The sequence below is a fragment of the Nesoenas mayeri genome (genome assembly GCF_963082525.1).
Source record: "Nesoenas mayeri genome assembly, chromosome: 1".
Lineage (NCBI taxonomy): Eukaryota > Metazoa > Chordata > Aves > Columbiformes > Columbidae > Nesoenas > Nesoenas mayeri.
Window position 1 is genome coordinate 42,803,138 of NC_137541.1, and position 13,422 is coordinate 42,816,559.

A 13,422-nucleotide genomic window follows, 5' to 3' on the forward strand; every position below is an offset into this window, starting at 1 on the left:
TTGACAGTGCAAGGGATGCAGCAGTCTTCTCTATTCTATCCATAAGCTTCAATGTTTACATCATGGAGTACCTTTAAAAACCTTCTTGCATGTCCACTGAAGCCACACTTCACGTATTTTAAGGCATTTAATATAGGTCCATTACTGATACATGGCTTCAAGCTCCAATATAGACAACTTCATATCCATCAAGCTGAAGATTTTTACATTTTTTTGCTACAGAATCATAGAATAATTCTAGAGTTCTCTAGTCAGCCTTCTGCTCGAAGGAAGGTCAGCAAGATCCGTCTAGATTACTCAGGGCTTTATCCAGTTGGGCATCAAAACATTCAAGGATGGACACTGCAGAACTTCTTTCGCCTGTCCCAATGACTGTTCCACACCATAGTGAAACATGTTACTCTTAAATGCAGTAATTTTAACACACCTGCTGTAGCTCGCCTGTCTTCCATACACTGCCACAAAGAACCTGGCTTGCTACTCTCAATAGCCTGCCCATAGACACAAGGTCACTATTAGTTCCTCCTGCTTCCCAAAGCCTTCTCTTCTGCAGGTTGAAGACCCATTTCCCTAAGAACTGATAGAATTTTAGCAAATTGTTACTCCTCATATGCATCTGGATCTGCTAGACTTAAAGTCTTCCATTACAATATAAGTTTTTAATTCAGAGTGGCTTTTGATCTTCATCCCTGTACTTCCCCAGATTAGACTGCAGGAGCATAGACCTCATACTAAAACCTGTTCTAGTACAAGCTGAAATGAGTTGTACACTGCCTGCCTAGGCTCACTGTAATCCCTCTCTGGGACATACTTCAACCCTAAAGAGAGAGCATCTCCTGTTCAGCCTGTAGCTGTTTCTGAACTAGAATCAGAACTCTGGAAAAACTCCTAAAAAAACCACACAAATGACAGTTCTACCAAGCAGAACAAAAGTTCTACAGGATTTTATATACCTATATATTTATATATACACACCCCTCCACTTGGATACATAGGAAGAAGTAAAGTTGCCCACAACCAAAGGCAAGGGGAAACCAACAACCCACCACTCAAAGTACGCAGATCAGAAATGTATCAGAAAGGAGAATAAGAGTACATTACTAGGGCTGCTGTTTAAACCATTAAGTTGTTATTCAAAAAGTGAAATACATTAACAAATAAGCCACATGCATTCAATTGACTGAAGTAAATCTCTAGTAAAGTACAGTGCCCTACTGACAGTTACAAAGTTCTTATATCAGTTTTCCCAGTCCTCCATCCAGCTGTACAAAGTTACTTGTCAGGCTAACGGCATGATATTTCAGGACAGTATCAGCTCTTCAGACATAGAAGCTCACTCTTTGGTGAAGCAAGTAACATCAGGAATTGTTAACTACTGGAAAAATCTATGTCATAACTAGTCAGTCAACGAATTCCAGAGACAGGAGAAAAAGTAATGAAGAGAGATGTATCCAAAGATTAACTTCAGCAGTAACTGAGATGTGTTTTTCCTTAAGGGAAAAAAAAAAAAAAAAAAGGCTGGTGGGCAAGGTGGTGGGAGCTAAAGATACTGGAAGAAGCAGCAATGCTTCCTTAACAGATTAAAAAAAAAACCAAAAAAAACCACAGTCTTCTCTACAGCCCTTCATATCGCTCTGGAAAATCCATATTCTTTCTTTCATTCCCAGATGTAGTAGAGCAAATATATTAGAGAAAGGTCTGTACTCCTCATCCAGCCTCTGTAAAAAAAAAAATCCCTACAAATAAATTAAATCTTTGTGCCTACTTTAAAAAAAAAGTTCAGAATCCTTGAGAAGCTACCAAGAATCACACAAGAGAAAGACCTGGGTAGTCTCTTCAACCTCATCCTAAAACTTGGGAAAAAGCACAGTCACTGCCCCCAGATTCACTCTCATCCATTCACACTTAATACCTCTTCACCTACATGAGAGAAAATAAAAAAAGGCCAACTTGACTTTTGCGAAAAGTGACAATGCTTGCCTCTCATCACAGTGGAGTAGCCAAGTCTATTTAAGCCACCAGTAAATGAACACTTAACAACTTGGAGACAGATTTTTAAGTTTAATAACTAACTGGGGCCTAACTAACAGCATAAGAAAGACATGGAGCTGCTCGAGCAAGTCCAGAGGAGGCCACAAAGCTGATCAGTGGGCTGGAACACCTTCCATATGAGGACAGGCTGAGAGACTTGGGGTTGTCTGCCCTAGAGAAGGCTCTGGGGAGACCTTATAGCAGCTTTCCAGTACTTAAAGGGGGCCTAAAAGAAATATGGAGAGGGCCCCTTTACGAGGGAGTGTAGTGATAAGATGAGATAATGGCTTTAAACTGAAAGAGGGCAGATTAGATATCATGAATAAATTCTCCACTGCAACAGATTGCTCAGAGAAGTTGTGGATGTCCCATCCCTGGAAGTGCTGAAGGCTAGGTTGGATGGGGCTTTGAGCCACGTGGTCTAGTGGAAGGTGTCTCTCTGTCCATGTCAGGGGGGTTGAACTAGACTATCTTTAAGGTTCCTTCCAACCCAAACCATTCTATGAACTTGCCTATACTTTGCACTTTAAACCTAAGGCAACACAGCAATGCATTAGAACTTGACTGCATTTAGGCAATGCTCAAGGCAGAAAACTAAAATATTAGAAATTAAGGCCTTGATCCTACAAACATTTAAGTAGTAAACATTACCCAATGGAATAGATCTATTGACTATAATGAAACTACAGGATGTGCTTGAACCACAGAACCAAACCTACATTTGCAATACTAGATGCAAAAATTTAAGTTTTCTTAAAACAATTCCCTAGCATAAAGACAGTCGTTGCACAATATAAGTCTTAGCATGTAAATCCATGTAGTACAGTGGAACTGTAAAGTTACACTAGAAGTTTAATGTATACAAGCCCATTTCCACTTTAAAGCAATGTAACATCTACACTGAGGTACTTACTCTTAGAAGTTTTCAAGTGTGCACAAGTAACTAAGGCATTAGCCCCTATGGCCAGTAACTGCAAAGTCTGATGGGAAAAAATAAGAGGGAAGCATTTCAGTTTTCTTGATGGATACCTGGAAGGTAAAGTTGACGGTAAATACAGCACATATCTCGTGTCCAAATTTGTGGCACTATCAGGAAGTAGGTGGAAATTAGGCCCCTGGTTTATTTCTTGTTTTATGCTGAAAATGCCAGAGGGTGAAGCTCCTCTAAAATCTGAAATTCTGTAACACACATAATTTAAGACAAAGTATCTCTTCCAGCAATTTAGGAAACAGTTGGATAAAACACAAACTACATCTAATTAAAATGCAGCATCAAATAAAGCAAATGATCTATTTGTTCTCTTGGCCGAATAAAAACTTGACTCAGAGTTCACTTTAAGTACAGAAAACAAGAATATTGAGCTTAGGACATAATCTGCTTGGGGCAGACAAGAGCAGGATGCTGCTTCAAAAAGATTCACCACCAAAAAAAGCCACCACCCCACAAATGTAGAACTGGAAAACAGAACAACAAAAAGAACCCTAGATCTCTTCCCCACACTCATTTTTTTCTGGGTTGTACTTCAGAAGCTTACACACCCCAAAGACACCAGGGGGACAAAAATATGAATTTTAGTGTGAAATTCACTTCAGAAATAGTCACTCCATTTCCAGCTTTCTACTGCTTCAGCATACATTGTAGTTTTCTATAAAATACACCTTTTGCAAGCTAGAAGACCACAGTTAATTCAGCATTCTTTAGTCAATAAGATTGCCATCATAACAAAAATCAGTATAAAGCAGATCTTAGACCTACAAGCCTAAGTATTTTAGGCAACAACTCTTGGAAATTATTGATTTTGGCTTATTTCGATCAGACAGAAATAAGGATAAGAAATTCTAAAACCTATGCAAATTAAGCTAGAGGTGAAAACTACATTCACAAGACTGTCTAAAGGGTCAGAATTACATTACATGGAACTAAACTCCATTCTTTTGGGGTAGGAATTAGGAATGACCTTAAAATATTTAAAAGTTGATATTTATTATACCCAAATACAGGCATGTAAAGACTCCAGCTAAGAATCTTGCATCGCTGCCTCCGAGTGAAGGCTGCAACCCCCAACGGGATAAAACCTATAAAGTTTTAAGGATTCACAAGTTAATAACAAGATATAACTTGCACGTACTCGAGTCTAAAACTGGTCAAAATAAGTCACAGCATTATTGTAGACAAACATTTTGTATTTGCAAAAAATTGAAGTTAAGTTCAAAAAGCAAACCAGAGTTCAAATGTTTAGCCTAGAAGCACAGGAAGACTGCAGAAGATGGAAGAATCTTGATATCATTCACTTCACAAACATGCTAGAAATCCAGAAAGGTAGCTGTTTCGTGCAGTATTCACTCACATCATAAATCCCAATTCCCACATATCTGGTACACAAGCCACAATCTTCTGCTTCTACTTTTCAGGGAAATAAATACTTATTACTGAACAACAGCAGTTCTGAAAGATCAGGACCTGCATTTAGGGAAGTACCTTTATCTCCATGGGGAACAGAACATGTAACTGCTCAAGGACAACCTATGTGCTGTAGTAAACAAATTCTAGAGATAGACACATGCAAAGCAACTTTCATAAAAGAAAAAGGAGAGCATTAAGAACTACCCCAGTGAAAGAGTCTGCCCAGCCTTTCTAAAAAATTACCTGGAAAAAAGAGAAGACTAATTTAGTATTCTAAAAAGAAATAATCTATTAAAAATACTCAAAAGCAGAGCATTGGCTTCGACAAACTTAAGTAGGATGTGCAGTACTGGTTTCAGATAAATCCCTTCTACTGCTACCTCAGTTATACAGAGGTGCATTAAGTCAGGCAGGTGAAGGTAAGGAGTCATTTAATTTGTACAAAGCACTGAATTAAATCCCAAACAAATAATCTGTCAGGCTATGACAAATATATGTTGGAAAAAAAAAAAAAAAAAAAAACAAAACCAAAACAACAACAACAAAAAACACACACACAAAAAAAACCCACCCCAGTTCAAGTTGACTGCAAATGCACCTGTCCAGCATATCCTTTAAATGCTATGACTTTTTAATACTAACAGAGACAGTTTTGAGTTGTTACTGATCAAGAGCAGCTGAATGCAGTTCCTTTGGAGAAGCCTAAACCCACATGAGATGCAAATTAACCAGAACCCATAGGAAATTCAACTAACTGCCTTAAGAGAATGAAGAACTGGCTAGTAGATTTAAGTGTCTTTAAGAAAAAAAAAAAAAAAAAAAAAAAATGAAGACAATACTAAGGAGGCCTCAGAAACATTAACACTGATGTCAGCTCTGTTTGAGGAGTTGCTCATATTTAAGAAGAAGAAAAGAAACAAACAAATAAAACCAAAAAACATTAATAAAAAAACACAACACCAGAGAGTGACATCAAGTCCATCTCCTTTCTTCTAGTTCCATATACTAGGGTCTTTCCCATGTCCATTATGAGTCTCAGGAAACAGTCAAAACGACTGTTGACTGTACCATTGAAAGACACTACACTTCATGGAAGCTACCTTCACCATGCTTTCAGAGGAGTAACATGCCAAATACAGCAGAAACAGCAGCTGGCTGCTCCTCTCAGCCACTAACTGGCTCATTTATTAAGCATGGTTGACTACAGCACTGCAAGTGCCAAAAGGAACTTGTCTCTCTCACCTCATCCTACCAAATTACATTTGTTTGAAAAGAAATTCTGCTTCACATCTACTCAATAGTTTCATATATCTATATATATCTATATCTATACACACACACATACACACAGGGTGTTTCAAAAAGATGGACCCAATTTGAAATCACTATACTGCTGAAACTGGGTCCATCTTTTTGAAGTACCCTATATATATATATATATGTATATAGGTATGTATGTCTGCAAAGAACTTAGAAAAAGACCCAAAGTAACTTGCATTAATTATCAGTAAAGAGAGAATAAACATTTTACTTCTAAGTGACTGTTTTCTCATTCTTCACTCTAATTATACTCTATAACTAAGCTTAAAAATTAAAAGCCATGCCACTGCAAGGTCCCTTATAAAGACAGCTGTATGAGTTCTCTTTTTGGTCACCAAACTTGAAAGCAGTTAGCTGGTTTCCCAGAAAAAGACACTGTTGTCTCCAGAACCAATTCTAAGTAGTTTCTGCCTGAGGTATGTTTTCTTGACACTGTCAGAGAGTCATATGGCCACACAACGCAGCTGGTTCTTACCAAGTTTCACTGTGCTATGTATTTATATAGTAGTAACCAGAGCAATACTTCTCATACAAGGTATGACGCTGCCCCACCCCCAGGGAATCACGAGCGTCAAGGTTAAATTGGAATGAGACCATGAGCAAAAGAATTAAGAAATTAATAGCTCTAAAAGGGCTCAATTAGAGCAGGAAGCCACTACACTAGTGAAGACATGAAAATGGACCTACCTTGAATCATGCTTACAATTTTAACTATTATTGAAGACAAAAATGAAACTGTAATCCAGAGTGAAGACGACACTATCCGTGTGCAGAAGACAGTTTGATGACTAGACTATAAGAGCTGATATTTCCTTAAACTTCCCAGATGTTCTTCCGTACTTTCAACATACACTAAAAGTTATGTAAAAGAAAATCAGTGATCATCCTCTAGTTTCAGACTTACCACCTGATGTTCTAGAACCAGTTTGCCACTAACTGAAACCACAATATGTTAAATATATGCTTTACTAAACAAAAGCATTAGCAAAGAAGCTTCTAAAGACAGGAAGAAGCTATAATTTCTCACATGTGCTCCTCGGTAACTTCCTTGACCCTCAGTCTAGGATTAAGTTTTGTAAAAGGAAAGCTTGCCTTCTCAGGAAAAGGGATACAACTTGCTAAACAACCAACAGAAGCACATGCAAACAAGCTCCTTCAGAAGAGCAGCAGTTATATGATAAACAGCAGTAAGATTAAGTCACTAGACAAATTGGATTAATACTACTGGGCCTCTCTCTTTCAGCCCAGTGCTTTTAACATAACTCCAGCCCCTGCAGTTCACACTGATTAGGGGAAATGCATTCAAATTAACTATCAGGCAAGTTGACCCATAAACACTAATTCTGACCTACCAAGTTTTGACCTTTCATTTTCTGCTAGTTTAGGAGCTCTCAGTGGACACTTCTTATGAATGAGGTAGTGAAGACTAATTCTAAATTTCATTCAATAAAAAGAAAAAAAAATGAAGTTGTCACATGAAATTAAGCAGTAGCTATTCAAAGAGAGGGAATAGTTTCTATTTTTGCAATGTCCAACAGCCCAAAGTAACTACTGCAGATCATACAGATCTTTAACTGACAGGCACAGCTATAGTGACATATATTTATCTTCATTCATTGTATTTGGAGAGAAGGCAGAGAAAGAACAAAACAGTAGCTGAACACTTTCTCCACACATCTAGTGATTACTGCTACATACTTCTTTCCACAACCCATTTTTTCTAAATTTCTAGGCTATACTGCAAAAGAGAAATTCCAAACAACAGCCACCACATGCTTACCCAGCTGAGATGCCACCTTCATCAAAAAGTATATCACTTAAACTCCCTCAGGAAGGCAGTTCCAAAGCACATATCAATATAATTTAATTACTTCCTCCCATTTGTGCACTCAAATTCCATTATTTTTTGTTAAGATGTTAAGTTATTGTAACATGTAATAAGAGATGGGTTTAGAAGTAATAAAATTACTAAACCTGCAAGTAGAGTATTTCACACTCTAGGTGTCTTAACCCATGGATCTTGCAATTTAAAATTAATATACACCATTCAAAAAGGATTCACATTAAGTCTCCACTGGTGATAGAAACTTTAAACCAAAACACAACATGTAGCCTGCTTTCAAATAAATCTCATCTGTTGAATTCAGTGTTCCTGAAACAAATTGCCCTGCTTCTCACTTTTCCACTGCATTAAGCTGGGAAACTGGTAGCAAGTGCTCCTATGCAGTTTATTTTGTCCTAAAATGAGCAAGACTGCTACCCTTTTACTTACTACTTTTCTGTATCAAATCTCACATGGAGGAAACCATTTAAGAACACCCACAGCGAGAAAAGTAAATGCCTCTTCTGTTAAGTGAAGACGAGATTAGAGCTCAGAAGCCCAAAACGTAAGATTAGGTTGCAATCCACTACAAACAAGGCCTAAACATGTGCCAAATAAAACCAAGGATGAAGCACTACTTGAAAACCATAGTACACTCTCACTCCCATCACATTTTTTGGTCATTCCTACAAAGGTCCTGTGATTCTGTTCAGAATTTGATGAATTAGAAGAAGTTCAAAGCCAAAAACGAGAAGTGCGCTGTCATTCTTACAGTTTCTTTCTCTATCCACTTCATCTCTTCTAAAAACAAGAACAAAAGAAACCCACCACCACACCAACTTCCTAGTGCTAATAATTAATTAATTAATAGAAGATATTGCAATGTTACCTTCCAGCAATCAAGGACTGCTAAGCTGTGATGAGTAAAACAGTCAATGCCCAGAAGGGGACAAGTCCAAGGATATATAACACGACAGGGGACCCTCCATCTCACAACCAAGACATGCAGAAGTACAGTTACTTTATAACAGATATTGTAGTCAACTGGAAGCCAGTTCATATCAGGCATTTATTCTTCTTGAGATATCAGCAAGACAGAAGAAACCGATGCTGGGAGCACAGTATGTTAGAAAGCCATCCATAGACAGCTGAAGTTTTCCCTTCTTCCCCTGCAAGAAAACAACCTGATCAAAAGCAGAGAGCACTGCTCAGGATACAAGCCTCAGCCAAAAGCTAAGCTCCCTTTCCACCAAGTTCAGTAGCATGTTTGCTTGATCCCTACATCCACCTTTATTTTTAACTCAGTGACTAGAAGACAAAATTCCTCCTTACACTGACCCCAACCCACCCTTCTCCAGTTTGAAAACCAGCAACAGATGAAGTACCTAATAAAAACACACAAATGACTGATTAATCATTATGAAATTAACACTAACGTATTCTGCTCCAGAATAGAAACACAGTACATAGCTTCCAGAATACACAGAAAGGGACAAGCAGCGTCTTTCTCTCTGTCTGTATTTTCCTAATGCTTTTGGATGCAAGCTTCCTCATATTGTTAAAGCATGTATGTAAGATGGTTTATGAATGCATTATTTTGTACATATGTGTTTGGAAAACACTTCCAAGTTCCATTTAAATGACAGACTCCAAGAAATACCTTGGAGTTGTCACGTTCCCAGAACAGCCAAGGGGAAGGGAAGGAAAGGAAAAAAATATCACCACAAAACCTACCTGATCTTAGTACTACGTGGAAATCACTAGTTTAAACACTAATTCTTTCCTTTAAGCTGGTGTAGCCAGGCTAATAACAGCTAGCCAGAAGTGAAGAACATGGATTCTGAATGCTCACTAAATTAGTAGAAAATTTGATACAATTTTGAAGTAAGAAAACAATGAGGACTCCCTTTCTGAGCTTGCACAAGAAAATGCCATCTGACAAAACAAAGCATATCATCGAAGTTTCTGGTATGACATAAAACCCAGTCTGATGAAAACATGCACGTGACTGAAAGAGTTTAATGCAAAAATGCATACATGCTTTTACTTAGAGTTTACATTCATATTTCCTGCTAGATACTTATACTGCCCTCCCAATTTGCTTACAGGAAGAACCAGAAGGTCTGAGCAGCATCTCAAGCCAAGCCAAACCACTTGCTACTATACTTCATTTTCCATGTCTGATAAGTGTTTATAGTGGTTAAAATGTTAACAAATGTTAACCAGTCTCCTAAACTGAATAAATTCCTGGACTGTTCTCCAAGAACCAGAAGAGGTATGGGCTCTATTTATTCACGGATCCCTTACGTTGCCCCCATCCAATAAAAATGGGAAAAAGCAGACAGAAAGATACACACTAGAAAGCAAAGAAAGCATCAATGTATATAAAGAGCTGAAACATATAGGACATTAGAACAAGGCAAGTTATGTGGCCTTTCACACACACGCATACTCAAGATATCTCAGCAATACCACACAACTGCAAGTGGGTCAAAAGGTAGTTTGTACATCCTAAGACACCATTCACCATGTGAATCTTTGAGAAACCCTGTTCCTAGTGGTCTTGCTGAGCAAGTAATTTCCTTCCAACATGTGGTAAGGCCTATATATCAGTGTCATCTTACCAGAAGAAGAAATCTAGTTCTCCAAGGCCTAAGAAGCAATCTTTGATCAGCCACTTAGCAGCTATCTGTGCCTACAAAACACTGTCTGTTTGAAATAACCTTTTATTTCACAGAATAAGGCAAAATTTTGAGAAATGGTTGCCAGAGTTAAGGCTTCCAGGCCCATACTTAAGATCTTGGTCAGAGTAATTTCAAAACATTTCACTCATAAAGAATATCCTAACTTTCCTGAACAACACCCATGAAGGACAACATATATCTGCTTAAAATGAATATTTTTAATTAAACAAGAACGCCACATACTTGTGTACATTCTCTCACCAGCTTTAACCCAAGCCTTTTATTTAGTGGGCACTGTATAGCTGTTCTTCAGCCTTCTGAACAAAAGGTACCAAGAAATTAATAGAGCACTATTCCTGACAGGCACTCACCACCTTTTCTCTGTAAAGAGAAAAGCTGTTAGGATCCTCCAAGACTCTTAATTGTAAAAGCTAATAATGAGACACCTGTAGAAACATGGAAGTTAAAAGCAGAGATCACTTTATCCTTGTATTCCCCCTTTCCAAAACAATCCTTTCCCCTAGACCGAACACTGTTTGCAATTCAGCCAACTTCAACTGCCAAGCATTTCTAAACGCTTGCATGTGTTCATCTTGTTTATGAAATGGAAACTCTACCACAAAATCTCAAAAGCCTAAAATACACCATACCTGAATCCTGGAGCATGCTCTAGTTTACCACATTACTAGAGAAATGCTAAGAAACAAGAAGTATATTTAAGTATTTATGGGCCACCTAAACTAATTCACTCAAGCCAAACAATTACTTTATTCGCTGCTCTTCATAATCCTGTATTTTATTTTTCTCTTTCTTTTTTTTTTTTTTTAAACAGCGAGAGAAGGGCTGTAGAAACAATTTCATTCTTCTACATATTAATCTTTCAGTACAAGTGTCCCTTCTGTTAGTGCCAGTCACCACGTTTACAAGAATATGAAGTCAAAGTACTGGGATGCTCAAGTCGAGATATTTTAAAACTAATACAAAATACAGACAGTTAAAACACAAAGTCAGAAATCTGTACAAGCTCAGTAAACGCACAATTGGCCAACATTAACTTCTAAAACTTTTGGGCAGGAGTAAGCTAACATCTGCAGGTCTAGAGTTCCCACAGCTTTAACAAGTTGATAGGTTTTGCTTACTTTAACATATGCTCTAGAGAGAATTGCTTCTTCTATGAACTATTTACTTGATATTACCATACTGACTCAAATATATAAGCTATAGACAATTAAACCCTTTCAGGTACAGTAATGAAACATTTAAAGATAATTATCTAGCGTATTTTCCCTCTCTTTTACTGTACAGACCAAGGCACCGGCAGCTCACTTTCAGACTGGCAGGTAGAGCTGTACGACCATCACTGGAAGTAGGATGAGAGCACAGGCGCAGCCTTGTCATTTGCTTCTGCTAACGCACAAAATGGAAAGAGCCCCTAATATTCTGTAAGTATGAGACGGAAAGTTACGTACCAGTTATTTTATTGACAGACAAACCTCGGGAGGTTAAACGGACCATCCAAAATAACACCAAAAATAAGAGGCTGCCATTTACCATCTGTTTGCCTCTCTCAGGAGAAAAAAAAAGTGCAGATCACAAGAACAAATGGAGCCTGGCTCCGGGGAGAAGAAGAAGGGGAGAGAGGAAATTTCCACGCAAATCCTAAGTGAATCACGCCGCGGTTCCCGCGCGCGGCCGCGCCGGCCTCCCCCAGCAGAGGTGAGCGGCTCCGGGGGCACCGTCCTCCCGCACCCCCGGCCGGCGGCCTTGCCCGGCCCAACGGCTCTGCCGCGGCGGGGCGGCAAGGAGGAAATCCAGCAAGCCTCCCCCGGGCAGCGGCACGGACGGAGCCCCCTTCCCCAGCGCCACCCGGGGAGGAGCCGCTCGTTCGCCCCCTCGCCCTCCCCACACGGCCCGGTGCCCTGCGTTCACGGCAGCTGCCCGGCGCGTCCCCCCCACCGCCGGGGCTGGCACCGGGGGTTGCGCTGAGGCCTGCGCCGTCCCAGCGAAGCCTCGGCGCTCTCGTAGTCAGAGCGGCCCGGCTTCCCTCCGCTCCTCCTCGCCTCGCCTCGCCTCTCCTTCCCTCCTTCTCTCCCTCCTTCCTTCCCCGGCCTGGCCTTCAGCTTGCACTCACCCGCCTTCCTTCTCCCTGCCCGGCCCGCGGTGCGTGTGCGCGGCTCTCCCTCACGCTGCCCGGCGCGGCGGCGGCGGCCGGGCCGGCGGGGGCGGGCGGGTGGGTGGGTGAGCGTGCGGGGAGGGAGGCGAAGGGAGAAGGAGAAGGGTGGGGAGGCAAGGAGAGAGGCGGCGAGGAAAGAGAGGAGAAGCGGAGGGGGAGGAAAACCGCAGCAATGCTCCTGGGGTGGGACCTGCGGCGGCGGCCGGCCGGACGCTTAGGCGGCTGCTCCGACGACCTTTACGCGAGAGACGGGTAATCTCCGAGCTCGGGGCGCTCCGCTGCCAGCCCGGCCACCATCTTACATTAGGGAGACTTGCCCTGGACGCCGCCTCTCCTGCGCTTGCGCCGCCGACAGTGGGCGGGGAGCAACGGCGGGGGACGGGGCGCGACGGCTGCGGCCGCGACGGCGCGGGGCACGACGGGACTTGTAGGCGGTGGCGCCGGCCGGGGCAGCGCGGGAGGAGGCGGCTGCTGTGCACTCCTGATCCGGGGAGGGCCGGTCCCTTTCCGTCACCGCTGCCGCTGGGGAAGGCCGGGGACGCCAAATCCTCTCCAGGCAGGGCCGACCAGCTCCTGCCGCTCTGTGGAGTCCTCGGCCGTAAATCCGTAATTTCAGCCACCTGTTGCTGGCAATTAAACCTGCAAGGATTTAGAGCACTGGATTGATTTTTATTTCCCTCTCGCTGATGTTGCTTTGTTGTTTGTCTATTTGTTTGCATGTTTTTCTCCCTCGATGTCGAAGCGACCTCGTCTACATCCCCATTAGACTGTGCCGCTTGTTGGCTGTAAGGTCCGGGGCGGGGACGTCCCCGCAGAAACCGGCTATCAGGGCGCTGGAGTCGGGACTGGATGCGGCTCCCGCTAAAGGCAACCCGGGCAGCGGTTTCTCGCAGCGCGTCCTTCCCCTCGCAGGCCGGGAGAGCGGGACTGTGCCCTGCGCTGTCCCGGATCTCCCGCCCACGGGCGGCGACCTCTGGCATCCCCCCGG

The 13,422-nt window shown here is 41.6% G+C and overlaps 1 protein-coding gene across 2 annotated transcripts in view; it reads right to left on the bottom strand.

The window, feature by feature from the left end:
* CNOT4 (CCR4-NOT transcription complex subunit 4) overlaps positions 1 to 12,752 on the bottom strand; it is an 81,657-nt gene extending 68,905 nt beyond the window's left edge. Inside the window, exons 1-2 of one of the 2 annotated variants that reach the window (XM_080343759.1) lie at positions 12,393 to 12,752; positions 2,945 to 3,011 (exon numbers count right to left, since the gene is read on the bottom strand). The gene's annotated coding sequence lies outside the window, so the exon portion shown is untranslated. The remainder of the gene's footprint in view (positions 1 to 2,944; positions 3,012 to 12,392) is intronic. The other variant, XM_080343758.1, reaches the window with a different exon arrangement.
* Positions 12,753 to 13,422: the final 670 nt, after the last annotated feature.